This window comes from Rhinopithecus roxellana, chromosome 4 (assembly GCF_007565055.1).
Source record: "Rhinopithecus roxellana isolate Shanxi Qingling chromosome 4, ASM756505v1, whole genome shotgun sequence".
Taxonomy (NCBI): Eukaryota; Metazoa; Chordata; class Mammalia; order Primates; family Cercopithecidae; genus Rhinopithecus; species Rhinopithecus roxellana.
Window position 1 is genome coordinate 35,872,968 of NC_044552.1, and position 26,806 is coordinate 35,899,773.

At 47.9% G+C, this 26,806-nt stretch overlaps 1 protein-coding gene and 1 non-coding gene across 4 annotated transcripts in view; both read right to left on the reverse strand.

The window, feature by feature from the left end:
• The window catches only part of CCND3 (cyclin D3), a 122,516-nt gene that overhangs the window by 80,246 nt on the left and 15,464 nt on the right, over positions 1–26,806 (reverse strand). The gene's annotated exons all lie outside the window — the stretch shown is intronic.
• On the reverse strand, positions 8,986–9,092 carry LOC115897077. Its single transcript, XR_004057024.1, has one exon. It is a non-coding gene; the product is annotated as a U6 spliceosomal RNA (small nuclear RNA).

The window sequence follows — 26,806 nt, forward strand, 5'->3', positions numbered from 1 at the left end:
ACCAGCCTGGCCAACATGGTGAAACCCTGTCTCTACTAAAAATACAAAAATTAGCCAGGTGTGGTGGCAGGTTCCTGTAATCCCAGCTACTCAGGAGGCTGAGGCAGGAGAATCACTTGAATCTGGGAGGCGGAGGTTGCAGTGAACCAAGATTGCACCATGCCACTCCAGCCTGGGCGACAAGACCGAAACTCCGTCTCAAAACAAAAAAACAAAACAAAACAAACACAAAAAACAAAAACTAGCCAGGGTGGTGGCACACACCCATAGTCCCAGCTACTCGGGAGGCTAAGGTGGGCAGATCGCTTGAACCCAGGAGGTGGAGGTTGCAGTGGGCCAAGATTGTGCCACTGCACTCCAGCCTAGGCGACAGAGCAAGACTCTGTCTCAAAAAAAAGAAACAAACAAAAACCTTAAGGGGAGCCCTAGAATAGTGATTCTCAAAGTGTGGTCCCTATACCAGTAGAAGCAGCATCAACAACTTAGAAATGCAGATTCTTGGGCCCCACTCAGTCCTACTGAATCAGCAATCAGTGTTTAACAGGCCCTCTAAGGAATGCAGGCCAAGCTTGGAGAACCTTTGTTCTAGAATGTGGATTTGGGTGTGATTTCTTCATCCCTCAGGCACCCCCATGGTTCATTCTCCTAGAGGACAAGCAAGAGTCAGCCCTGAAGGGGATGGGCTATCAACTTCATAAGTGGTTTCTTTTGTGAGCTTAGAGGTGGTAGGCAGTCAGTGACCCAGGTAGTACCTGGGAGAGCCCTCCCTCTCTTCTTATGACACCACTTCCATCTCCCTACACCCCTCCAAATAAAACAGAAAGGGAGGGGGCAGTGGAAAGCCACTGCTTTCCACCTTCCTGTAACTGTGTCCCCTGCCCTGGGGCACTGCCCTTTGCAGCATGGAGGACACAGAGTAGGGAGTGAAGCTTTTGAAAGAGGGGGAGGAAATGGGATGTGGCTTCGTGTGGCTGGGTTAGGGGAGGGAGTTGGAAGGAGAGGAGGGAGGAAGGGAGAGGAAGAATGTCCTCATTTCACCCAGCTGCCTCAGCCTGCACCTGTTCAGCTGAGGCCCAAGGAAAGACACCAAGCCCAATAGTAAATGAAATATGGCCCCACCCCACCTAGCGGGGCTCCTTCCCACACTGCAGCGGGGCCGGGTTAACTGACAGGAAAACTGTGAATGATTTCAGGTGGCTGAATGAGGGGCTGGGGAAACAGCTGTGCTCCTCTGCGGGGTGGAGCAACTGTCTTCTGTCATCCCCAGGCTCTCAGAGCTTGGGCAAGATCAGCAGGAGTCAGACAGGTTGGGACCTGCTCAGAGACCTTCTCATACTGAAGGTGACATCGCTGCCATCAGCACTGAGGAGGTTCCAAGTGGTTAAGCCCTACAACATTCCACAACATTCTTTAGTTCATTTATAGGCAACTATCTTTTTTTTTTTTTTTTTTTTTTTTAAATAGACTGTTATTTAGCGCAGTTTTAGTTTCACAGGAAAATTGAGAGGAAATGTTAAGTTTCCTTTTGCTCAGTCCTCCATAGAAACCCTCCAGGAGTTCATCCAAGCAGTCAATCGGTCATTTCACAAGCATCCAATGAGGGCTTTCAACAGTGATTCTCGAACCTGTAAGAATAACTGGTAGTGAATGAATGAATTTACATTGACTGACTGACTGACTGAGACAGAATCTCACTCTGTCACCCAGGCTGGAGTACATTGGTGTAATCACAGCTCACTGCAGCCTCAAACTCCTGGGATCAAGCAATTCTCCTGCCTCAGCCTACCAAGTAGCTAGGACCACAGCAAGTACCTAGGCCACCATGCCTGGCTAATTTTAAAAATTTATTTGTAGAGATAGGATCTCACTTTGTTGCCCAGGCTGGTCTCAAACTCCTGGCCTCCAGCAATCCTCCTGCCCCAGCCTCGCAAAATGCTGAGATTATAGGTATAAGCCACCAAGCCTGGCTAACTGGGAATTTATTACAGAGGCAAGCCCTGGTCACTCCACCAGAGATTTTGATTCAGGAGGTCTGGAGTGGGGTCCGGGATTATGTATTTTTGACACACTCTGCAGGAGATGATACATTTGACATACTGGGCCCTAACTGGAGAAACTCAGGCATGGTGTGAGATACAAAGGGTTAGTAAGTTGCTCTGGTGGGAAGCAAGGAAGGAAGCAGTGAACATTTTTTTTTTTTTTTTTTTTTTTGAGACGGAGTCTCGCTCTGTCGCCGGGGCTGGAGTGCAGTGGCCAGATCTCAGCTCACTGCAAGCTCCGCCTCCTGGGTTTACGCCATTCTCCTGCCTCAGCCTCCCGAGTAGCTGGGACTACAGGCGCCCGCCACCTCGCCCGGCTAGTTTTTTTGTATTTTTTTTAGTAGAGACGGGGTTTCACAATTAGCCAGGATGGTCTCGATCTCCTGACCTCGTGATCCGCCCGTCTCGGCCTCCCAAAGTGCTGGGATTACAGGCTTGAGCCACCGCGCCCGGCCGGAAGCAGTGAACATTAAGGACCCAAATCCTCCTACCTCCACCACCCTAGAATTGAAGACGCAGAGTACTGAGCCCTCCACCTGAAAATGCAGACAGCCATGAATAGATGGCTGTAAACTGAGGCAGTGGAGGGAGAGGGGTACTCCCAAGCCCTGAAAATCTCAGAGTAGAAGGCCACCACCAACAGCACTCACCAGCGCTGAGCTCCCTTCTACAGAAACCTGCAAAGACTCAGAGCGAGGAAGAAATACACCAGGAAAATGTCATAGGATCATCCTGAGGTAAGGTCCTGAGCAAGGCAGCCTTTCCATGCCTGCATCTCCTCATCTGTCAAATGCGGAGCATGATGGTCCCTGTCAAACAGGGTTACGGGTGTTGAGCCACCATGCCCAGCTGCATTAGCTCATTTTTCTAAGACTTTGCTTAAGAGTTCTTTGCCCACTCTTCAAAAATGTTGATGTCATGGAAGATAAAAACTAAGGAATCATGTCAGGTTAAACAAAACTTGGGGAGACAGAACAACTAAATATAATCCATGATCTGGGACATTGTTTTCATTTCTGTAAAGCATAACATTGGAGACCAGCCTGGCCAATATGGCAAAACCCCATCTCTACTAAAAATACAAAAATACATTCGCTGGGCATGGTGGCGGGCGCCTGTAATCCCAGCTACTTGGGAGGCTGAGGCAGGAGAATCACTTGAACCTGGGGTGGGGTTGGGGTGGAGAGTGGAGGTTGCAGTGAGCCAAGATCACACCACTTCACTCCAGCCTGGGCAAAAGAGACTTTGTCTCAAAAACAAAATGAAAATAAAACACAAAACCAAAAAAGTTAGCCAGGAGTGGTAATACATGCCTGTAATCCCAACTACTCAGGAGGCTGAGGCAGAAGAATCACTGGAACCCGGGAGGTGGAGGTTGTAGTGAGCAGAGATGGCGCCACTGTACTCCAGCCTGGGAGACAGAGCGAGACTTTGTCTCAAATAAATAAATAAAATAAAGTGATGAGTGAAGGAGTTCTGAGAACTTGTGATTTTTACATGCTGGAATTCTGCTTATGCCCTTGGTGGTTGTTGGCTATGTAAAATGCGGGGAGTGTGGAATTATGTACATTATGAGATCTTGGCGGAAAATCCTTTTTTCTTCTCATGCATAATATGACCTGGAACTAAAAGAAGCTGCACATATAAATTCATCCAAGCTTCTACCAGATTCATTATATGCTATCCTGACACAGATGAATCCAGGCTCTTCTTATATACTTCTGGAGATGGGAAAGTCACCCCCTCTCACAGCCTGTTCTATTACTGGTCAGTTCTGACTACTAGAACATTCCTTGACCTACTGAGCTGAAACTTTCCTTCCTGGAGCCTCTACCCATTGATCCGGTCCTGTCTTCCGGGTAGTGGGGCCTCTACCTGCTGATCCTGGTCCTAATGCCTGTTTAGGGGCGATACAGGACCCCTAATGATCTTAGTCATCCTTTCCTAAATAAGTTCCAGTTCATCAGTGTCTCCCTCAAGTATAAACGCAGTGCTCCAGGATCCAACTTGATAATCAGATAGCAGAGGGAACATGATCTCCCAAGTGCTGGACATTCCTTTGACACAGCCTAAGGTAGAGTTAGGCTTTTTTCAAAATTGAATCACACAGTTGATTCATGAGTTTAGAGCCAACTTAAAGCACAGTTTTCTCTCGTGAACCATGGTTAACGGCTGTTGGTCTCAGCAGTGTTCACTATGAGACATCCCATTGTATGTTTGTTTGCTTATTGTCTGTCTCTAGACATTGCTAGAATGTAAGTTATAGGAGGGCAGGGGTGTTGGCTTTTTCTGAATCCCCAATACCTAGAACAAACAAGTCTTGGCACATAGCAGACATTCAATAAATACATGTTGAGCAAATAAATAACTGTTAAGCCACATCTCACCTATCCTGTATTTTTCTAATTTATTTGTAATTTACACCCAGTCTTCTAACAAGAGAGGTTTCAGGTGATTGCTTTTCTGAATCCTTTTGTTAACTTCAGAATAAACTTTGTTCTTGTGGAATTTTATATTGTTAAATTTTCATCATTAGTTCAGCCTATTGAGATCTAATTTCTGGCTCTCTCAATCTACATTTCAGCAGTCCCTTCCAGTTCCAAGCCATTCATTCAAGAATGACTCAGGGCCAGGTACAGTGGCTCATGCCTGTAATCCCAGCACTTTGGGAGGCCAAGGCAGGCGGATCATGAGGTCAAGAGACTGAGACCATCCTGGCTAACATGGTGAAACCTCATTTCTATGAAAAATACAAAAATTAGCTGGGCGTGGTGGTGCCCGCCTATAGTCCCAGCTATTTGGGAGGCTGAGGCAGGAGAATCACTTGAACCCAGGAGGCGGAGGTTGCAGTGAGCCAAGATTGTGCCACTGCACTCCAGCCTGACAATAGAGTGAGACTCCGTCTCAAAAAAAAAAAAAAAAAAAAAAAAAAAACACAAAAAAACAAACAAAAAAAGGCCTCCCTATCTCCAGAATGGCAACAATATATTAACTCCCTTAGTGTATAGTCTTTCAATCAGTAAAACAAAACAAAATGCCATTAACAACTCTATTTCAAAGAATATATTAATGGCATTGGAAAATGTTCATCTTACATACATACCAGGTCAGTGGGGGATACAAAACTGTAACACAGCACATGATCCCAGTTATAGGAAAATAGTTGTCTACATAGAGATAAGATGGGAAGGAGCTGGGCATGGTGGCTCACGCCTGTAATCCCAGCATCGGGAGACTGAGGTGGGAGGATCGCTTGAGCCCCGGGGTTCGAGGCTTCATTGAGCTATGATCAAGCCACTGCACTCCGGCTTGGGTGACAGACTAGAAGGAAATATACCAACATGTTAACAGTGATTATTTCTGAGTAGTGGTTCATTTTCATTTTATTCATTATATTTTTCAAAATCTCTTATTATAATAAGCAAGTATTTCCAACATATATACTTGTTATCCTTGTCATTATACCATCATCTGGATCACTCAGCCATACATATCTTCACTAAGGCAGTGAGAACCCAGGTGACACCTTCCTGAAATTGAGCCTGCCCTCAAAAAGTTTCTAGTCAATATCAATAACAAATATGCATGTACATGCACAAACACACACATATTCATTTTAAACCTACAACAATCCTTCTGTTTTTATCTTCATATTCTAGATGAAGAAACTGAGGCTCAAAGAGATTTTTAAAACTTGCTCAAGGTCATATATCTAGCATGAATCTGGGTCAGGATTTTAAACCCAGGCAGTCCAGCTCTAGAATGGACACCCTTAACCACTCTGCCATGCATATAAACTCAAAGTAGTGCCACTCAAGGACTGATGATACTGAGTGAGTGGTGGGGGCTGTAACAGGGGGCACGGGAGTTGACATTAGCTGAATGAGGACTATGTGACAAGTGCTTGATATACATTACCTCATTCAGGCCCTTCAACTACCCTTGCAAAAAAATATTTTATTAAAAAAAAAGTTATGGCCAGGCACGGTGGCTCATGCCTGTAATCCCAGCACTTTGGGAAGCCAAGGTGGGAGGATCACGAGGTCAGGAGTTAGGGACCAGCCTGGCCAATATGGTGAAACCCGCCTCTACTAAAAATACAAAAATTAGCCGGGTATGGTGGCACGTGTCTATAGTCCCAGCTACTCGGGAGGCTGAGGCAGGAGAATCGCTTGAACCTGGGAGTCAGAGGTTGCAGTAAGCCTAGATTGCACTGCTGCACTCCAGCCTGGACGACAGAGCAAGACTTCATCTCAATTTAAAAAAAAAAGTTTTTGTTTTTTTAAATTGACAAATAAAAATTTTATATATTTATAGTGTACAATATGCTATTTTGAAATATGTACGTATTGTGGAATGGCTAAATCAAACTAATTAACATATGCATTGCCTCACGTTTTTGTATATGTGGTGAGAACATAAACACTGCTCTTAGCAGTTTTCATGTATGCAATGTTTTTTTTTTCAATTTTTTTTTTTTTTTTGAGATAGAGTCTCACTCTGTCACCCAGGCTAGAGTGCAGTGACATGATCTTGGCTCACTGCAGCCTCCACCTCCCGGGTTCAAGCAATTCTCCTGCCTCAGCCTCCCGAGTAGCTGGGATTACAGCTGTATGATACTACCCCCAGCTAATTTTTGTATTTTAGTAGAGACAAGATTTCACCATGTTGGTCAGGCTGGTCTTGAACTCCTGACCTCAGGTGATCCACCTGCCTCGGCCTCCCAAAGTGCTGGGATTACAGGTGTGAGCCACTGTGCCCGGCCACAATATGTTTTTATTTACCATAGTCACCATGTTGTACGATAGGTCTCTTGAACTTACTCTTCCCATCTAGCTGAAATTTTGTATCTTTTGGCCAGCATAAAAAGATATTATTTTCATCTTTGTGTTATAAATGAGGAAACTGAGATTCAGACAGGGGTTTGACTCTCTGCTGTGATAATTCAAGTTTATTAATATCTCTGTCCTTCAGTTTCCTCCTCCACAACATGGGATAATAATAATTCCTACCTCACTGACAGTTGGGAAATATTAAGTGAGAAAGTAGACTCACAACACTCAACACGGTGCCTAGCATGTGGTAAATGCTTGATAAATGTTAGCTGCTATTACTATCTATTAGTTTTTTTTTTTTTTTTTTTTTTTTTTTTTTGAGACAGAGTTATTGCCCAGGCTGGAATGCACTGGTGCCATCTCAGCTCACCGCAACCTCCAGCTCCCAGGTTCAAGCAATTCTCCCACCTCAGCCTCCTGAGTAGCTGGGATTACAGGCACACGCCATCATGCCCGGCTAATTTTTGTATTTTTAACAGAGACAGGATTTCACCATGTTGGCTAGGCTGGTCTCAAACTCCTGACCTCAAGTTATCCAACCGCCTTGGCTTCCCAAAGTGCTGGGATTACAGGTGCGAGCCACCGCACCCGGTCTGCTATTACTATTCTTGATTCCAAGGTTCACACTCTCAACTACAACATAATGACCTGCTAAGTGGGCAAAGGAGAAAAATTAATTCTGAATGATGCTATGGGGAAACATTAGATAAACGAATGGAGTCACAGAGGAATGCCATCTGAAGGGGTCTTGATGGAGCAGCATCTCACCAGGCAGAGGAGGGCAGGGGCATGTCCTGGAAGTACAGAGGGGCAAGGTCTGTTTCTGTCCCTTGCCCTGGCTCTCCCACACACAGCATCCTGCTCCTATCATGCAGGTCTCCACCTCTGTCCCTCACTGTGGCCTGCCAGTACTCCCGCCTGCAGTGCCCATGGTCCCCTGCCTCAGCTGTCTCCCTAATCAGGGGCCCACAGCCTCTCCAGCAGGGAGTGGGAGCCCCTGGCACTTGGGGCCTGGGAGGGCCCCTGATAAACAGCTGGAGCTCTTGTTCGCACAATCTGTCATCTCTAAAGGAAAAGCAGAAACAAACCACAGAACCAGGGAGCTGGCTGATAATGAGTCACATTGCTGCTGGCAGTTCTCCACTCAGTCCTCCAGCCTCTGTATCTAGGACTTCTTGCTTGTCCTTCAAGATCCACTGCAAAAATGTCTTGTCTCCACAAAGCCTTCCTTAACTGCACCCCCAGCCACCCCATAACCTGCAGGCTTCCATTGCATCCAGCAGAAGATCCACTACTGCCATTTATTGCACTAAATGGAAACTGGTCAGGTTGTGGGGTCCCAATCAGCCTGTTAGCTTCAGAAGGCAGGCATTTTGTCTCATGGACCTAGCCCAAAACAGAAGTGTCTATGGAAACAGTGTGATGACTGAGTAAAATATGGGTGGAATGTGGCATAGGCATTTAAGAAATCTATGTATTGACATACAAAAAACAGTTTGGCAAAGGCTGGAAATTTTAACTTTTTCCAAAATACTAATTAACATTTTATATTTCAGCAACAAAATGTGGCCGGGTGTGGTGGCTTACGCCTGTAATCCCAGCACTTTGGGAGGCCAAGGCAGGCAGATCACGAGGTCAGGAGATCAAGACTATCCTGGCCACCCTGGTGAAACCCCATCTCCACTAAAAATACAAAAATTAGCCAGGCATAGTGGCGCATGCCTGCAATGCCAGCTACTCAGGAGGCTGAAGCAGGAGAATCACTTGAACCTAGGAGGCGGAGGCTGCAGTGAGCCGAGATCGCACCACTGCACTCCTGCCTGGGTGATAGAACAAGACTCCGTCTCAAAATAAATAAGTAAATAAATAAAAGTAAAATGTTCACCTGAGAGGCTTTTATTTATTTACTTATTTAAGACAGAGTCTTGCTCTGTCACCCAGGATGGAGTGCAGTGGCGCAATCTCGGCTCACTGCAAGCTCTGCCTCACAGGTTCACGCCATGCTCCTGCCTCAGCCTCCCTAGTAGCTGGGACTACAGGCACCTGCCACCACGCCCGGCTAATTTTTTTGTATTTTTAGTGGAGACGGGGTTTCACCATGTTAGCCAGGAAAAAATATGGAACGCTTCACGAATTTGTGTGTCATCCCTGCACAGGGGCCATGCTAATCTTCTCTGTATTGTTCCAATTTTATTTTTCCAATTTTAAAAGAAAAATGCTTTTTCTTTTAGTTTTTATATACCTAACACAAAATTGAAAAAGCTATCTCCAGCCGGGCACAGTGGCTCACTCCTGTAATCCCAGCACTTTGGGAGGCTGAGGCGGGCAGATCACCTGAGGTCGGGAGTTCCGAGACCAGCCTGACCAACATGGAGAAACCTCGTCTTTACTAAAAATACAAAATTAGCTGGGCGTGGTGGTGCCTGTAATCCCAGCTACTTGGGAGGCTGAGGCAGGAGAATCCCTTGAACCTGGGAGGCGGAGGTTGCAGTGAGCCGAGATCATGCCATTGCACTCCAGCCTGGGCAACAAGAGTGAAACTCCATGTTAAAAAAAGAAAAAGAAAAAGATATCTCCCACCACTTTTAAAATACTGTAACGAAATATCAAATGTTAAGGTTTTCAAATCATTTTGATTGATCAATGGAACATTTCAGTCCTTTTCTAAAATGTACATATTAGATATTCTTGTGTTTTGGGGCAAGCTACTCCATATTTTCTTTTTTTTTTTTTTTTTTTTTTTTTTCTGAGATGGAGTCTTGCTCTGCCGCCCAGGCTGGAGTGCAGTGGCCGGATCTCAGCTCACTGCAAGCTCCGCCTCCCGGGTTTTACGCCATTCTCCTGCCTCAGCCTCCCGAGTAGCTGGGACTACAGGTGCCCGCCTCGAGGCCCGGCTAGTTTTTTGTATTTTTTAGTAGAGACGGGGTTTCACCGTATTAGCCAGGATGGTCTCGATCTCCTGACCTCGTGATCCACCCGTCTCGGCCTCCCAAAGTGCTGGGATTACAGGCTTCAGCCACCGCGCCCGGCCTGCTACTCCATATTTTCTAACAGTTGTTATAAAATTGCAATCTATAAATAAGTGTATCATCAATGGTATGGACTCAGTTTTTTATGTCAGATACTTAAGTAAATTTACATAGCATAAAAAATGTAAAACAAAAAGGAAATGTAGGCCTGGAGCGGTGGCTCACACCTGTAATCCCAACACTTTGGGAGGCCAAGGCGAGCAGACCACTTGAGGTTAGGAGTTCGAGACCAGCCTGACCAACATGGTGAAACCCCATCTCTACTAAAAATACAAAAAGTAGCCGGGCGTGGTGGTGTACACCTGTAATCCCAACTACTCAGGAGGCTGAGGCAGAAGAATCACTGGAACCCAGGAGGTGGAGGTTGTAGTGAGCAGAGATGGCACCACTGCACTCCAGCCTGGGTGACAGAGTAAGACTCTGTCTCAAAAAAAAAAAAAAGGAAAGGAAATATAACACCGGGCATACAAAATGGTACTCACTTTGTAAAAAGAGAAATGATTGCATGTGAACAGATTCTATGATCCTATTTTAAAAGGATGAAACTATCAGTGAGTTTATAGGCACAAAAAAAAGGTTCAGAAGGACATCTAGTAACACTTAACACTGATTTTCCCTGAGGGATAGGACTTAATGATTGGGGTGGAATTTGAACTTTTATTTTCTTCCTATTTGTAATGTGTTTTTACAATAAGGAAGTTTGTTTTATATTTATAATTACAATTTTTACTATTTAATTAGTTTAAAAGTTAAATCTGGCCGGGCGCGGTGGCTCAAGCCTGTAATCCCAGCACTTTGGGAGGCCGAGACGGGCGGATCACTAGGTCAGGAGATCGAGACCATCCTGGCTAACACAGTGAAACCCCGTCTCTACTAAAAAATACAAAAAAAACTAGCCGGGCGAGGTGGCGGGCGCCTGTAGTCCCAGCTAATCGGGAGGCTGAGGCAGGAGAATGGCGTAAACCCGGGAGGCGGAGCTTGCAGTGAGCTGAGATCCGGCCACTGCACTCCAGCCTGGGCGACAGAGCGAGACTCCGTCTCAAAAAAAAAAAAAAAAAAAAAGTTAAATCTAAAAATTAATAATTTTTGAATTAATAAAGACTAGAAGGAAATCACAAAATGTAAACCAGGGCTGTCTTTGGGTGATAAGAACTATGGGTGGATTTTTCTAACTTTTCTTAATTTTCCATATTGTCCAAATTCCTAAAAATAATCATTTTATAATTTTTTAAAAAACCTTAAGAACAAAGTCTTAATAAATGAATGCACTTTCCCTAGCCCTTCTTGGTGCCTGCGTCTGACCCAACATGCAGAAGGTTCTTGGCTCTCTCTCTGTCCTCCCTTGCTCCACTGTGTTGATCAGGTCCCTGGAAGGACGCTGTATGGTTCCAGCCTTCATCCACATGCCCTCCCCAGATACAGACACTTGGATGACGGTGAGGGGCTGGAGCAAGAATCCCTGGCCTTGCCGGGATGATCATGGCTCCTCCCCTGCCCTTGTCTTGCATCTCAGCCCTCCAAACTCTACCAGTTCACCTCTAAAGACCACTCAGCTCTCTGGGAAGCCTTCCCCTCACCCGTAGCCTCCCCTACTCCCCTTGTCTCAGAATTCCCACAACACAGAGAGCCTGCACCCCAAGACTTTATGAGCAGTCACCCCTTTATCCAGTTTCACTTTATTTTATTTTTTCAGAATCAGAGTTTCACTCTTGTTGCCCAGGCTGGGGTGCAATGGCACGATCTCAGCTCACCTCAACCTCCGCCTTCCAGGTTCAAGCAATTCTCCTGCCTCAGCCTCCCGAGTAGCTGGGATTACAGGCATGTGCCACCATGTCCGGCTAATTTTTGTGTTTTTAGTAGAGATGGAGCTTTTCCATGTTGGCCAGGGTGGCCTCAAACTCCTGACCTCAGGTGATCCGCGTGCCTCAGCCTCCCAATGTGCTGGGATTACAGACGTGAGCCACCACACCTGACCTCAGTTTCACTATCTTTGGTTTCAGTTACCCATCGTGCAGTACAAAAAGATATTTTGAGAGAGAGGGAGAAACAGACCACATTCACACAACTTCTATTACAATATATAATTATAACTGTTCTATTATTAGTTATTGTGGTTAATCTCTTACTATATGTAATTTATACATTAAACTTTATCATTGGTATGTACGTATAGGAAGAAACATAATATACAGAGAGTCTGGTACTATCCACTGTTCCAGGCATCCACTTGGGATCTGTGAATAAGGGGGCTAGTATTTTCCACCTTCTGTTCTGTTTCCCCTCACTCATTTGTTGGACCAACTCTTCCTAAGAGAGTATCCTACAGAGTGATGGGCACTGTTGGAGAAACAAGGACGGTCCCAAAGGCATCAGGCACAGAGCAGTCATCCTTCACATGTGCTGAATGAATGACAGAAGGGTGGAAACCAATGAGACAGAGCCTGTCCTCAAGGAGCTCCCAGTCTAGTAAGGACAATATGTGTTGTTATCCACACATAATACACACTAGGAAACGCTACCCAGGAGGCAGGGTACGTGGGAGGAGGAGCTGAGTGGATTTAAACTGGGCTTTGAAGACTGGTCAGGTTTGGATGGAGAGAGGAGGATAAAGGGCATTCCAGGAAGGGGGACAGTGTGCACATAGCAATGGAAGCAAGAACACCCCAGGATCTATCAGATTTAGCTAGCAGGGAGAGGGTTATAAAGGTTCGCTGTGGGTAAAGGCCTGGAAAGGTGAGTTGAGCCCAGATCCTAGGAGAACAGAACACCAACAGAAGGTGAATTTGATTTTGCAGGCCCTGGGAAACCTCTAACAGTCTCTGAGCTTTAGAAATGCACAGTAATCCAGGTGGGTGCCCATAAAGGGCTGAAGGAGGCTGGCAGCCGCAGGGAAGAGGGACAGAGGGGAAATCCCAAACTTTGTTACCACCTTGCTAGCTTAAAGGAAGTAAGTATAACATATTAAGTGCTGACCATGGGGAAATCACTGCTCTGTCTTTAATCCTTGAAACAGTCCTGTGAGATGAGACAGTATGATCTCAATTTGCAGACTGAGTTCCACAAAGCTGAAGTTTGCCCATGATTCTGCTGAGAGAGATCCACGATCATCTTGCCAGGAAACAGTTCCAAGGATCCGAATCCAAGTTGGCCTGAATCCACAGGCCAAAGCACCCTCACTTTCTCCTATAATATCTTGCATATTTACCAGCATCTAGCACTGTGATGGCTCAGTACACACTGGAATGAGTGAATGAAGAAATGAATGAACAAATGATTGGATCCCAGGTTGGTAAAGAAAACCTCTCAGCACACACAGAAAAGGTGGAGGATGGAGGCGGGGAGGAGATGTAAGAATAAATGGAAAATAAAACAAACAAACGTTGCATTACCACTTCCTCTGGGGCTGGGTCATGGTTTTTAACGGTGTGCAGCGGGCACATCCAGTGTGGTACAGGCATATCCACAAAGAGACACGAAGAGCTATTTATTTACTTCCTTTGAGGGGTAAATAAAGATCAGGTCAAAACAGGCTCCCCCAAACCGCCAGGGGGTCTTCCCCAGGTGTTGATGTAGCACTTGGCCTAGAGCAGTCACAGGTGGCCTCTGCTTGTGTGTCATCCCCGCCTTCCTTTACACATGCGTGGGTCTGGCTCACAAGGGAGGCCCATGTGCAGTGGGGAAGTAGCGTAAGGGGAAGGGTGGCAGGGCAGGGCTTCCTCACCCCTCTGCCAGTGCAGCCAGGGCAGCAACATTTATACCCCCAAAAGAGATATGGGAGAGTCAACAAGTCGGATGGCGCTGGCCTAAGAGCTGGCTCCGGATGCTGGAGGCCCCATGCTGGGCCAGGCAGTAGATATGCAGACAGCTAGATCCTGCAGGGATAGGACTAAAAGGGGGACCACGTAGGGGTGCAGTCAATCTTCATTATTCATGGAGTCTGTATTTGTGAATTTGCCTCCTTGCTAAAATTTGTGACCCCAAAATCAATACTTGAGGTGCTTTGTCATCTTTCACAGACATGAACAAAGCCATGAAAAATTTGAGTCACCCAACATGCATGTTCCTAGCTGAGGTGGGACAGGGCAGTGCTCTGCCTGTTTCAGTTCTCGTAATGTAAACAAGTGTCCTTGTCATAGTCTACTTAGTGCCACCTTTTCTGCATTGCTGGGCTTTTTGTTGATGTCCCTGTTTAAAATGGCCCCCAAGCCTAGGGCTGATGTGCTGGCGAATGTTTCTAAGTACAAAGTGACTGTAAGCGCCTTACAGAGAAAATACATTAGATTAGGTTTGGGCATGAATTATTGTGCTGTGGGGCATGAGTTCAATGTTAATGAGTCAACTATATATTCAATAAGGTGTCTTCAAACAGAAACACACAGAAAGCAAAGTTATGTATCGATTAGTTGATGAAGATCTTGTGACCAGGGACTCACAGAAACCTAACCCTGTATTTCCCCTAGGAGCAATGGGCCAGTATTCACCAGTTCGGAGTTCGCGGTGACTGTACAGAATATAACTGGTGAGAATAGTGAGAAATGGTAGTATTTAAATATTCTAATAACTATGGCAGCCGTATCCTTTGGGTACCTTTCAATGCCAGTCTGCATCTACTTATCCATCCACCACCTATCATCTATTGAACACCCACTAAGTACAAAATCCAACACTAAGAGCAAAAGAATACAGGATGCAAGCAGGGCCCTGACCCTGCCACTGACCATCTTAACTGTACAGTGGCGGAATCTGTAGGTTAAGACTGACTCTGAAGGTTTTATACTTTTATTTGGCCTAGATCCCTAGGTTGATATACTAGATTGGGGCCTAAAAGTTTTGCCGGCCGGGCGTGGTGGCTCAAGCCTGTAATCCCAGAACTTTGGGAGGCCGAGACGGCGGATCACGAGGTCAGGAGATCGAGACCATCCTGGCTAACCTGGTGAAACCCCGTCTCTACTAAAAAAAACAAAAACTAGCTGGGCGAGGTGGCGGGCGCCTGTAGTCCCAGCTACTCGGGAGACTGAGGCAGGAGAATGGCGTGAACCCGGGAGGTGGAGCTTGCAGTGAGCTGAGATCTGGCCACTGCACTCCAGCCTGGGCGACAGCGAGACTCCGTCTCAAAAAAGAAAAAAAAAAAGTTTTGCCAATGTTTACATCAGGCAAACACCTGTGTCATAATAACAGCCTAATGCATACACTTACTAGGGTCAGGCTCTACTCTGAGTGCTGTATGTGCATAAAGCCTCCTAACAACTCATGTAATCCTTCTAACAGCCCTGTAAGGTGGATACTATTATCATCTCCAATTTACAGATAAGGGTACTGAGGCATAGAGAGGTTAAGAATTCACTCTGTGGACAGGCGTGGTGGCTCACGCCTGTAATCGCAGCACTTTGGGAGGCCAGGGCGGGTGGATCACGAGGTCAGGAGATCGAGACCATCCTGGCTAACACGGTGAAACACCATCTCTACTAAATATACAAAAAATTAGCCAGGCATGGTGGAAGGCGCCTCTAGTCCCAGCTACTTGGGAGGCTAAGGTAGGAGAATGGCATGAACCCAGGAGGAGGAGCTTGCAGTGAGCAGAGATCACGCCACTGCATTCTAGCCTGGGTGACAGAGCAAGACTCAGTTTCAAAAACCAAAACAAAAACAAAAACAAATTCATCCTGATAACACAGCTGGTGTGTGGAAGAAGCAGAGGGGTTTACGCACCTCCAGTGACATGGAAGGAGAACTTGCATCTTGTGAGGATCTCAGTCTGCCCTCAGTGATGAGGAGGGTCCCTCTCCTTAGCCATGCCACTGGCACTGTTCAGTAGCAGGAAAGCATGAAGTGACACTGGGAGGCTGGGGCCACTCAGAAGTCCAGGCAAGCAGGCCAGGCATGGTGGCTCGCACTTGTAATTCCACCATTTTGGAAGGCTGAGGCGGATAAATCACCTGAGAGTAGGAGTTTGACACCTGCCTGGACAACATGGTAAAACCGTCTCTACTAAAAATTCAAAACTGGTCGGGCACGGTGGCTTATGCCTGTAATCCCAGCACTTTGGGAGGCCGAGGCGGGCAGATCACCTGAGGTTGGGAGTTCGAGACCAGCCTGACCAACATGGAGAAACCCCATCTCTACTAAAAATACAAAATTAGTTGGGCGTGATGGCACATGCCTGTAATCCCAGCTACTAGGGAGGCTGAGGCAGGAGAATCCCTTGAATCTGGGAGGCGGAGGTTGCGGTGAGCCAAGATCGCGCCATTGCACTCTAGCCTGGGCAACAAGAGCGAAACTCCGTCTCAAAAAAAAAAAAAAAAAAATTAAGGGGCTGGACGCAGTGGCTCACGCGTGTAATCCCAGCACTTTGGGAGGCCAAGGAGGGCAGAGCATCTGAGGTCAGGAGTTTGAGACCAGCCTGACTAATATGGAGAAACCCAGTCTCTCCTAAAAATACAAAATTAGCTGGGCGTGGTGGCACATGCCTGTAATCCTAGCTACTTGGGAGGCTGAGGCAGGAGAATCACTTGAACCCGGGAGGTGGAGGATGCAGTGAGACGAGATCACGCCACTGCACTCCAGCTTGGGTGGCAGAGCGAGACTCCGTCTCAAAAAATAGAGTCAAATAAAATAAAATAAAAAAGAAGTCCAGGGAGGAAAGCAGGGCCTGCATGAGGCCATGCCTTGGGGAATAAAGTGAGAGTGACCCATGCACGCAGGCAGACAGAAGGTCTGGGATCTAACTGTGAGAGGAACAGGGAGCCCAGCAGCTCTCCGAGCAGGCCAGGGCAGGGGGGCCTCTCTTCCAGCAAGGCCAAGAGAGGCCCAGGAAGCAAAGTCCTAGGGAGAGGCCTGAGAGACCAAGGTCTCACAGAGCAAGTGTCTCCACAGAGATTTCCAACTGCCACACCACCTTCTTTCCTGGAGCAAAGAGGCGCAGTTGGTGAACTGGGGCTGTGGGTAATGGGAGGAAGGGGAAGGGGGAGATCCCATTCAACCTGGAACACTGGAGAGATAGCTAGAGTTGGAGGAGGGGTGAGTGAGGACCTCTCCCCTCAGCTCACAGAAGAAGTAATATACCTCACCAACTGAGAAAAGTCAGATTCCACGCCTGGTGTGAGAGGGAAGTGAAACCGTACCTCCAATGCTCCACTGCCCTCCCCTCCAGCACCTTGGCCCATCCTGCACCCGGGCCGCCCCAGGATGGCGGGCTCAAAGGTGAGGGCCTATCAGATGTGTTCATGGGCTCCCTTAGGGCCTTTTGAGCCCTGAGTCATAAGGGTGGCTCTCTCAGAGCTGTGATGGCCTGGTCTCTCCTCCCCAGGGAGGCAGAAAGGGAACTGGGGAAAACAAGGCTTATAAGCTACAGAGGTAAGAGACTGTGCCCGTTTTGTTCTTTCCTCTTTCACACACATGGAACATGGTACCCAGTGTATCCATGGTAAGCACTTAATAAACAGACACTGAGTGGATGAGCGAATCAATGAGTGAGTAAATGAAGGAGTCAGTGCTGGACCCACAAGCCTGCCTGTCAGCCTCTAGCCACATGGAGATTCCCACCTCCAGAGAAGAGCTCCACTATATATGTTCCCCAAACTCCCTGTCAGCTAAATGTGACATATGACCAACTGGTGACCAAAGGGATAAGCCATCTGTCAATTGTTAGGTCACGTTCGAAAATAAGCCTCTTTTCCCCCTATTTTTGACAAACCTTGACCTCCCTGCCTCAACCCTGCTCACATTACATTTGACCTTCTCAGTCACCTCTCTAAGGGATGGGGACGTGACCCTCCTCTACCTCATCAGAGAACAGCACAGACCATCCTCCTCCCCGCCAAGGGGAAAATATGGTGCTCCTCAATGACCCTCACCCTGATCCTACAGGATGCTCCTGGGAGAACGGTTCCATGATGACCTCCAAGGGTCTTCTGGTCAGGGTGAGGGAGAATCAGACCCTCCACCTTTGACCAGAAGGAAGGGAGTCCAGCGTGAGGGCATTAGCCAAGGGGGTTCTGGCCCCCTGCTCTAGGCCCCTCACAAAAGAAGCCCAGCAGGTCCCCATAGGAAAGCCATCCCTGCCCACATGACACGGGCTCCCCATCCCCTTCTCATCTAGATCTCATGGCAAAGATTGCCAACTGTCCCCTAAAATCCACTTTCCCTTCTTGTACCTTTGGTACTAGAAGCTTCACTATGTATGTTCCCTAAACTCCCTGTCAGCTAAGTGTGGCATGTGATCAGCTGGTGACCCAAGGGATGTCATCTGGCAACTTTGAGGTCATGCTCTGAAAAGGAAGGGCAGTGCCTTTTCTTTCTTGTAACTTTCCTCCCTCCCCCCGGCTGGCTGACGGACCCAGCAGCCATGGTGGTATGCCACCTTCCACACACAAGGGCACAGGAGGGGCTTGGGCCCTCAACACCGTTAAGGGGTCAGATCACCCACCCAGATTTGTATGGGAGAAATTTCCATTTTGTTAAGCCACTCTTATTGGAGTGCGTGTTACAGCAGCCTAACATCCCCTAGTGCCTATCCCAGCCCATTCTTTGGTGCCAAGATGCTGACGGGTAAAGGCGTGTGCAAGGGGCCTTGTCCTCATCCATGTCTCCAGTCCTTCACCTCCATCAGGCCAGCTTCCCAAGTGTCAGAGTGCCTTCCAGGCGGTTAAAACGCCCCTGACTCCACCCCCAACTAATGCCAAATGAGGCCGGAGGTGAATGTCTCTCTCACGATACCCAATTTATTCCTCCCTCGAACTGACCATTTCTCAACTGCATTATCTCCTTCCCTGCTCAGGAAACCACTGTACTTAGGCCAACCCATCCTATGGGGAAGGTGGTAAGGAGGGCAGAAAGTATGTGGGTTCACGCCAGAGCCCAAATCTCCTCCCTACTGCTCACAAGCTATGTAACCCTGGACAGATCTCTTAGCCTCTCCAAGCCTCAGTTTTGTTTTGTTTTTTGTTTTTGTTTTTGTTTGTTTTGTTTTGTTTTGAGACAGAGTTTTGCTCTTGTTGCCCAGGCTGGAGTGCAATGGCACGATCTCGGCTCACAGCAACCTCCACCTCCAGGGTTCAAGCGATTCTCCTGCCTCAGCCTCCCAAGTAGCTGGGACTACAGGTGTGAGACACCACGCGTGGCTGCCCATTATGAAATGGGGGTAAAAATTGCTTACAGACTTGTGGAGAGAAGATTACAAACTTGTAAAGTCCCTAGCACTGTGCCTGGCATGTGGTAGGTGCTCACTAAATCGTGGCTGCTATTACTATGGTGCTAAGTATGGGAATACTGAGGATACAGCTGAAAAAGAGACCTGATGACCTTCCTCGTAAAGGGTGGCCAGGGAGGGAGTGGAAGAGAGAGCTGGGGAGAGGAAACTGTGGCCATAAAGAGAAAGAGAGAGGCAGAGCTGGAGGTGACATCAGGGGAGAGAGAGGAGTGGGTTCGGTGATGACCACGCTGGGCGAGGTGTGGAGAGCACAACTGTGCTATCAGCTGCCTCCAGCTCAGACAATTCCTGTGCCCATCTCACTTTTGTCTGCCCATCGCCTCTGCTGGGTTGGACACCCTTACCACCACAGTCACTGTTGCCACACTGTCAGCTGCTATTTCTTGCCTCATCTTCCTTCCTGCTCATGATATGGCAGAAGGTGGCAAAGGAAGCAGCTGCCCTCCACCAGCAATCTCCCTGCCCTTGAAGGCTGGAGCTGCCCACAGGCATGGGTAAGAGCTCAGGCTCCAGAGACAGACAGGCTGGGTTCCGTTCCCAGCTCTAGCACTTAGGAGCGGGTGACCTCAGCAAGGGAGATGACTCGGCTAAAGCTTCAGTTTCCTCATCTGCACAGTAGGGATAACAGGGCTGTTGAGAAGAAGGAATGAGATTACGCATGGTAAGCACCCAGCCCAGCACAATGTCTGGCACACAGCAAGTGTTCAATACAAGTTCGTGTCTGCTATTATCAAGGCCAAATAGGTTTGTGACCTGTGCAGCCACACAGGGTCCCATGCTCAGGAGGGGTCCCAAACTTGGTTAATGCTCTGTCACCACCATCTTGAAACTCTTTTTATTGTTTTTTTAAGAGACAGGGTCTCACTCTGTTGCCCAGACTGTAGGATTGCAGTGGCATGATCATAGCTCACTGCAGCCTTGAACTCCTGAGTTCAAGTGATTTTCTCACCTCAACCTGCTGAGTGCTAGGAATACAAGCAGTCACCAGCAGCTATTTTATTTTTTAATTTTATTCTTTTTTTTTTTCTTTGTAGAGACAGGGTCTCACTATGTTGCCCAGGCTGGTCTTGAGCTCCTGGCCTGAAGAGATCTTCCCGCCTTTGCCTCCTAAAGTGCTGGGATTACAGGCATGAGCCACCGCATGCAGCCTTGAAATTCTTCCTAATTTTTGAACAAGGGCCCTGCAAACTATGTACCTAGTTCTGGCTATTATTAACATATATTTATTGAGTCTGCTGGCTGGCAGTGGCTATAGAAGGGGGGACCTGTCCAGTAGTTTAAGATGTGGGACATTAGAGGGCCTTAGGAGCCTCAAAGGAGGGATTTAAATACAGTGATGTGGGGCCATGCCAGGTTGCCAGCAATTAGAGACTAAGAGGGCAGTGAGATCCCCACACATACTCTCATTGGGGCCAGGCACAGTGGCTCATGCCTGTAATCCCAGCACTTTGGGAGGCCGAGATGAGCAGATCACCTGAGGTCAGGAGTTTGAGACCAGCCTGACCAACTTGGTGAAACCCCATCTCTACTAAAAATATAAAATTAGCCAGGCATGGTGGCACATGCCTGTAGTTCCAGCTACTTGCGAGGCTGAGGCAGGAGAATGGCGTAAACCCGGGAGGCGGAGCTTGTAGTGAGCTGAGATCCAGCCACTGTACTCCAGCCCGGGCGACAGAGCGAGACTCTGTCTCAAAAAAAAAAAAAAAAAATCCTCTCACTGGGCACTGGGGGTAGATGGGGCTGCCCTCCCTGCAGACAGCCAGGACAATGGGCACTGGGGGTAGGTGGGGCTGCCCTCCCTGCAGACAGCCAGGACAATGGGCACTGGGGGTAGGTGGGGCTGCCCTCCCTGCAGACAGCCAGGACAATGGGCAGCCTCTGGAACGCAGCATGCCTTGCTATTTCAGCCATTCTCCCACCAAGGGCTAAGATGTGCAGTGTACCTGAGGCAAACGCTCACGCATCTGCCCTGTGGGTCCAACCCTCTGTGCAGCCAGGACAGAGGCCATGCACAAGCTCAAGAATACAGGCGTGTCCACAGAGGCCTACATCTTAAGGATATGGACGGACACATGGTAAACCAGTGCTGCCCCAAAGCCCCTAGGTGCCAGGTCCAGCTGGGTCTTGCCCCTCAGGTTGGAACTGGTATGGGGGTAGCACAGAGGAAGGGGTGCTCACTATACTTGTGGTGGCCTGAGGGGTTGGTCCAGCTCCAGGAGATAGAAAATATCTGCTCCTTCTCTTAAATGTTAAATCCCAGGGTAGTAGGTCTAGAAATATGGGGTGTTTGGGGCAGTGACTTGAACCCTCAGGAGACATGGAGCCTTCCGGTGGTTCTCTGGAGCTGGGGGTACCCCTAGACACTATGATGAGGCATGACCTCCCAGAGCTGTTCAGAGACCACCTCAGGAGGCACATCTGGTACCTGCTGTCTGTCTCCCCTACTGGACTGTGGGCTCCTGGAGGGCAAGGCCCACCCACAGTGAGAAAGACCAGATGTGCATAGACCCGGCCTCCAGGACCACTCTCCTGTCTCCTCCCCATGCCCCAGGTCCTGCCTCGCCTTCCCCAGACTTGCCACCATGGCCTGGCCCTCTTGTATTCCCAGGCCTTCCTGGGAGTGGCCCAGGGGAAGAGTCTGAGGGTGGCCCAGCCCGGCAGGTGGAGTCCAGCCTGGATGAGGCCCCTTTCCATCCACCTCCGGCCACCTGTCCTGAGTACTCACTCCTTTCAGACAGCTGGAGAGCAGCCCCAGAGCCTCTGGTTCAGGGGACTGGGGGAAGGAAGGCGGCTCTAAGGGAGCTGAGCCAAGGCTGGAGGGGAGGCCCCTGGAGCGGGTGGGAACACTGAGTGTGCACAGATGGGGGTGGGGTGCAGGAAGGCATTTGGGAGAAGTGGGAATTGGGGGTGGGGTCGAAGAGTGGAATGTGGAGCTCGTTCTCCTGGGGGCACAGCTGTTTATTCTGATCTCCCTCTTCAGCTGCTGCATGTTCCTTATCTTGGGGCTCAATCCAGACTCCACCTCCTCCTCTGTTGCTGAGCTGCGGAGGCAGACTCTATGGGAGACTTCCTGCTCTGGCGGCCTTAGTTCCCCGCTACAGCCTGCTAAAAGGGACAAGGGGGAAAAGCAGGCCTCAAAAAGAAATGTGTGCTCCACTTCAGACCCGTTCTGTGGGTTCAAGGGGGCTTGAAGCTGAGTCATCTGCCCCCTCACCTGACTTCACCCACCCCTAACTGCCGTGACAACGGGAGCCGGTCACCCCAGAGTCACCTGGATACTTCACAACTTTACTGGTGGCGCAGGACTTGCAGGGCTGGCAGATAGTGAAGGCGTATTGGGAACGTGGGGCAGAGGCTGCTGTGACTTCACAGGGTACTCCTCTGGGCCTTCACACTGTACTCCTTCCTGCCAACTTTGCACTCGGCACCTACTGTCCCCAGTGAGATGCTATGAAAGTAAGAAGACTGATTTTCCAAATACTTATGGAAACACAACTCATAACATGTTTTTGATTTTTCATGAACAGTTCAAAAAGTGAAAACAGCACGAGAAAAACAAAACTCCTTTAGTTCTCCTCCCCCAACAAATAACCACTGTTAACACTGTGGTATATTTCCTTCAAGTCTTTGTGTGCGTGTGTCTAAAATATATAGTTGTAAATATATGTACAATTTTGCATCCTGATTTTTCCCTTAACGTTACCATATAATTTTCATGTTACCACATGTATTTTGCAACTGACTCTTTTTTTTTTTTTTTGAGACAGAGTACAACGGTGCAATCTCAGTTCACTGCAACCTCCGCCTCCTGGGTTCAAGCCATTCTCCTGCCCCAGCCTCCCAAGCAGCTGGGATTACAGGCACGCATCACCACACCTGTCTAATTTTTTGTATTTTTAGTAGAGATGGGGTTTCACCATGTTGGTCAGGCTGGTCTCAAACTCCTGACTTCAGGTGATCCACCTACCTTGGCCTCCCAAAGTTCTGGGATTACAGGCGTGAGCCACTGCACCTGTCCAACTCTTTTGTAAGAGACGAGGTCTTGCCCTGTCACACAGGCTGGAATGCAGTGGTGCCATCACAGCTCACTGTAGCCTCAAACTCCTGGACTCAAGCGATTCTTCTGCCTCAGCCTCCTGGGTAGCTAGGACTACAGACACATGCCACCAAACCTGACTACTCTTTTTTATTTCTTGTACAGATGGGGTCTCGCTATGTTGTCCAGGCTGGTCTTGAACTCCTGGCCTGAAGCAATTGTCCTGCCTTGCCCTCCCAAACTTCTGGGGGTTACACACGTGAGCCACCACACCCGGCTGACAAGGTTTTTTCTGCATTTAGAATAATTTAATTAGGACAGAGACTGGAAAGTGGAATTACCAAGGCAGAGGCCTGGCATCTTTTGGAGGCATTTGATTTCAATACCTATGGCCAATGGGTTTCCAAATTTAGCACGTGAGGTGGCCACGAGCCGGGCATAGGCACGCCCGCCTAGACTGTCATGTTAAGTATACCACTCATGGTAAGGTATCTTTTTATGTGCCCACATCCTGTTACCTTTGGTAGACTTTATTCTTCTTTGGCTGCTGGTTGTCCAGCCCCCTCCCTAACAGCACAGCCACTTCCCTCTGGGAGTTCCATTTCCCCTACTGTAAATCCAGGAGCCAGGCTGCCTCACCTACACCACAGAAATCTATCCATTTCCACCATGCGCAAACTGGCAGAGGTAACAGCCAGCTGCCCTCATCTCCCTATAGTTATCTCTTTCGAGCCCCTGGCACTGTGTCCATTTCCAAGCCTGGTTCTGCAGTCTTCCTAGTGAGTCTATGAGTTTCTGACCTTCTTCTAATACATTCCCTTCGCCTTATATTAGTCAGTCCACTTCTGTTGCTAATAGAACTTTGAGAGTGATGCCTCCCCAATTTAGTGCTTTTTAAATGGCAAGTCTTTTTTTTTTTTTTTTTTTTTTTAAGACGGAGTTTCACTCTTGTCGCCTAGGCTGGAGTGCAATGGCACAATCTTGACTCACTGCAACCTCTGCCTCCTGGGTTCAAGCGATTCTCCTGCCTCAACCGCCCAAGTAGCTGGGACTATAGGTGTGTGCCACCATGCCTGGCTAATTTTTATAGTTTTAGTAGAGACGGGGTTTCACCATCTTGTCCAGGCTGGTCTCAAACTTGTGACCTCATGATCCACCTGCCTCGGCCTCCCAAAGTGCTGGATTACAGGCGATGGCAGTCATTTTACTGTTTCATGAAGTCATGACCAGGACGTTTTAAAAATGAAACAGCAAAACAGAATTTTAAAACGTCAGAAGTATATCAACTGTGGCCAGAGTAAGTATTGTTTAGTGAGTCTTGTTTTATAATATATTGGCCAAGTGTGGTGGCTCACACCTGTAATCCCAGCACTTTGGGAGGCTGAGGAGAGCGGATCACCTGAGGTCAGGAGTTCGAGACCAGCCTGGCCAACATGGTGAAACCCTGACTCTACTAAAAATATAAAACTTAGCCGGGTGTGGTGGCAGGTGCCTGTAATCCCGGCTACTTGGGAAACTGAGACAGTAGAATTGCTTGAACCCGGGAGGCGGAGGTTGCAGTGAGCTGAGATCGCACCATTGCATTCCAGCCTGGGTGACAGAGTAAGACTCCATCTCAAAAAAAAAAAAAAAAAAAAAAAAAAAAATATATATATATATATATATATATATACACACACACACACACATATAGATATGTGTTTGTATGCATGTGTATAAAATGGGCTAAAATTAAAACATTTCAGCTAGGTGCGGTGGCTAACACCTGTAATCCCAGCACTTTGGGAGGCTGAGGCGGGTGGATCACCTGAGATCAGGAGGTTGAGACCAGCCTGACCAACATGGAAAAATCCTGTCTCTACTAAAAATACAAAATAATTAGCTGGGCATGGTGGCGCATACTATAATCCCAGCTACTTGGGAGACTGAGGCAAGAGAATCACTTGAATCCAGGAGGTGGAGGTTGCGGGGTGAGGTGGAGGTAGAGGGCCGAGATCACGCCATTGCACTCCAGTCTGGGCAACAAGAGCGAAACTCCATCTCAAAAAAAACAAAAATTTAAAACATTTCTAGGCTGGGTGGTGGTTCATGCCTATAATCCCAGCACTTTGGGAGACCAAGGCTAGAGGATCACTTGAGGTCAGGATTTTGAGACTAGCCTGGGCAACATAGCAGAGACACTGTTGCTACCAAAAAATTTTTTTAATTATCCAAGTATGGTGGCATGCACCTGTAGTCTTAGTTACTAGGGAGGCTAAGGTGGGAGGATCATTTGAGCCCAAGGCTGTGGTAAGCTATGATTGCACCACTGCACCCCAGCCTGGACTATAGAGCAAGACCCTGTCTTTTTTTTTTTTTTTTTTTTTTTTTTGAGATGCATCCTCGCTCTTGTTGCCCAAGCTAGAGTACAGTGGTGCGATTTCAGCTCACTGCAACCTCTGCCTCCTGGGTTCAAGCAATTCTCCTCCCTCAGCCTCCCTAGTACCTGGAATTATAGGTGCCTGCCTTGTAATTCCTGACCTCAGGTGATCCACCCACCTTGGCCTTCCAAAGTGCTGGGATTACAGGCATGAGCCACCGTGCCCAGCCGACCCTGTCTCTCTCTCTCTCTTTCTTTTTTTTTTTTTTTTGAGATGGAGTCTTGCTCTTTTGCCAGGCTGGAGTGCAGTGGTGTGATCTCGACTCACTGCAACCTCCGCCTCCCGGGTTCAAGCGATTCCCCTGCCTCAGCCTCCCAAGTAGCTGGGGCTACAGGATGGTGCCACCACGCCCAGCTATTTATGTGTGTATTTTAGTAGAGATGGGGTTTCACCTAGTGATTCGGCCACCTCATCCTCCCAAAGTGTTGGGATTACCAGGATGAGCCACTGCGCCTGGCCGACTCTGTCTCTTAAACAAATTTTTTTTCTAGTTTTGAAAAACATTGCCCTAACTGAATTTAAGTTACTTGAGAATAAAGAACAGAGCAATCCTTCCTAGATGTTTTTTATATTTCTCCTCAAATCTTTAGTACCTAGAAAAATATACCTCCTTGCCAAGAATGCTATATTTCAAGGTCCACCCATTATTTCCCCCCATTCATAGCCTGACACCTTTCCCTATTCTTTAGTTAATGATACTTAATGGTAATGGCCATCTTTTCCTCCTGGTTTTAAAACTTGTTAATGCAACCAATATTCTGCCAGTCATCCAGGCTGAAAGTTCAAGGGTAGTCCCTGATTCCTCTCATTCATGCACGTCCTGGAGCACAGGGCCTATTAGGAGAGAAGGAATGCAAGTGGCAAACTACAGCGCAGGGCAACCTACTCCATTGTGGAAGCATGCATGGTGCCTCACGGGGGAAGGGCAGAGGACTCTTCAGATCTTCCTACCAAATAATTACTAATTTCCATTGCTTCTACTTTCAAAATAGTTTCCCAGATCACCCCCTTGTTTCCATTGCTACTGGCATCACCCTAGTTTCTTTTCTTTTTTTTTTTTTGAGCCTGAGTCTCACTCTGTCTCCCAGGCTGGAGTGCAGTGGCATGATCTCGGCTCACCGCAACCTCTACCTCCCGGGTTCAAGCAGTTCTCCTGCCTCAGCCTCCCAAGTAGCTGGGATTACAGACACCTGCCACCACGCCTGGCTAATTTTTGTAGTTTTAGTAGAGATGGGGTTT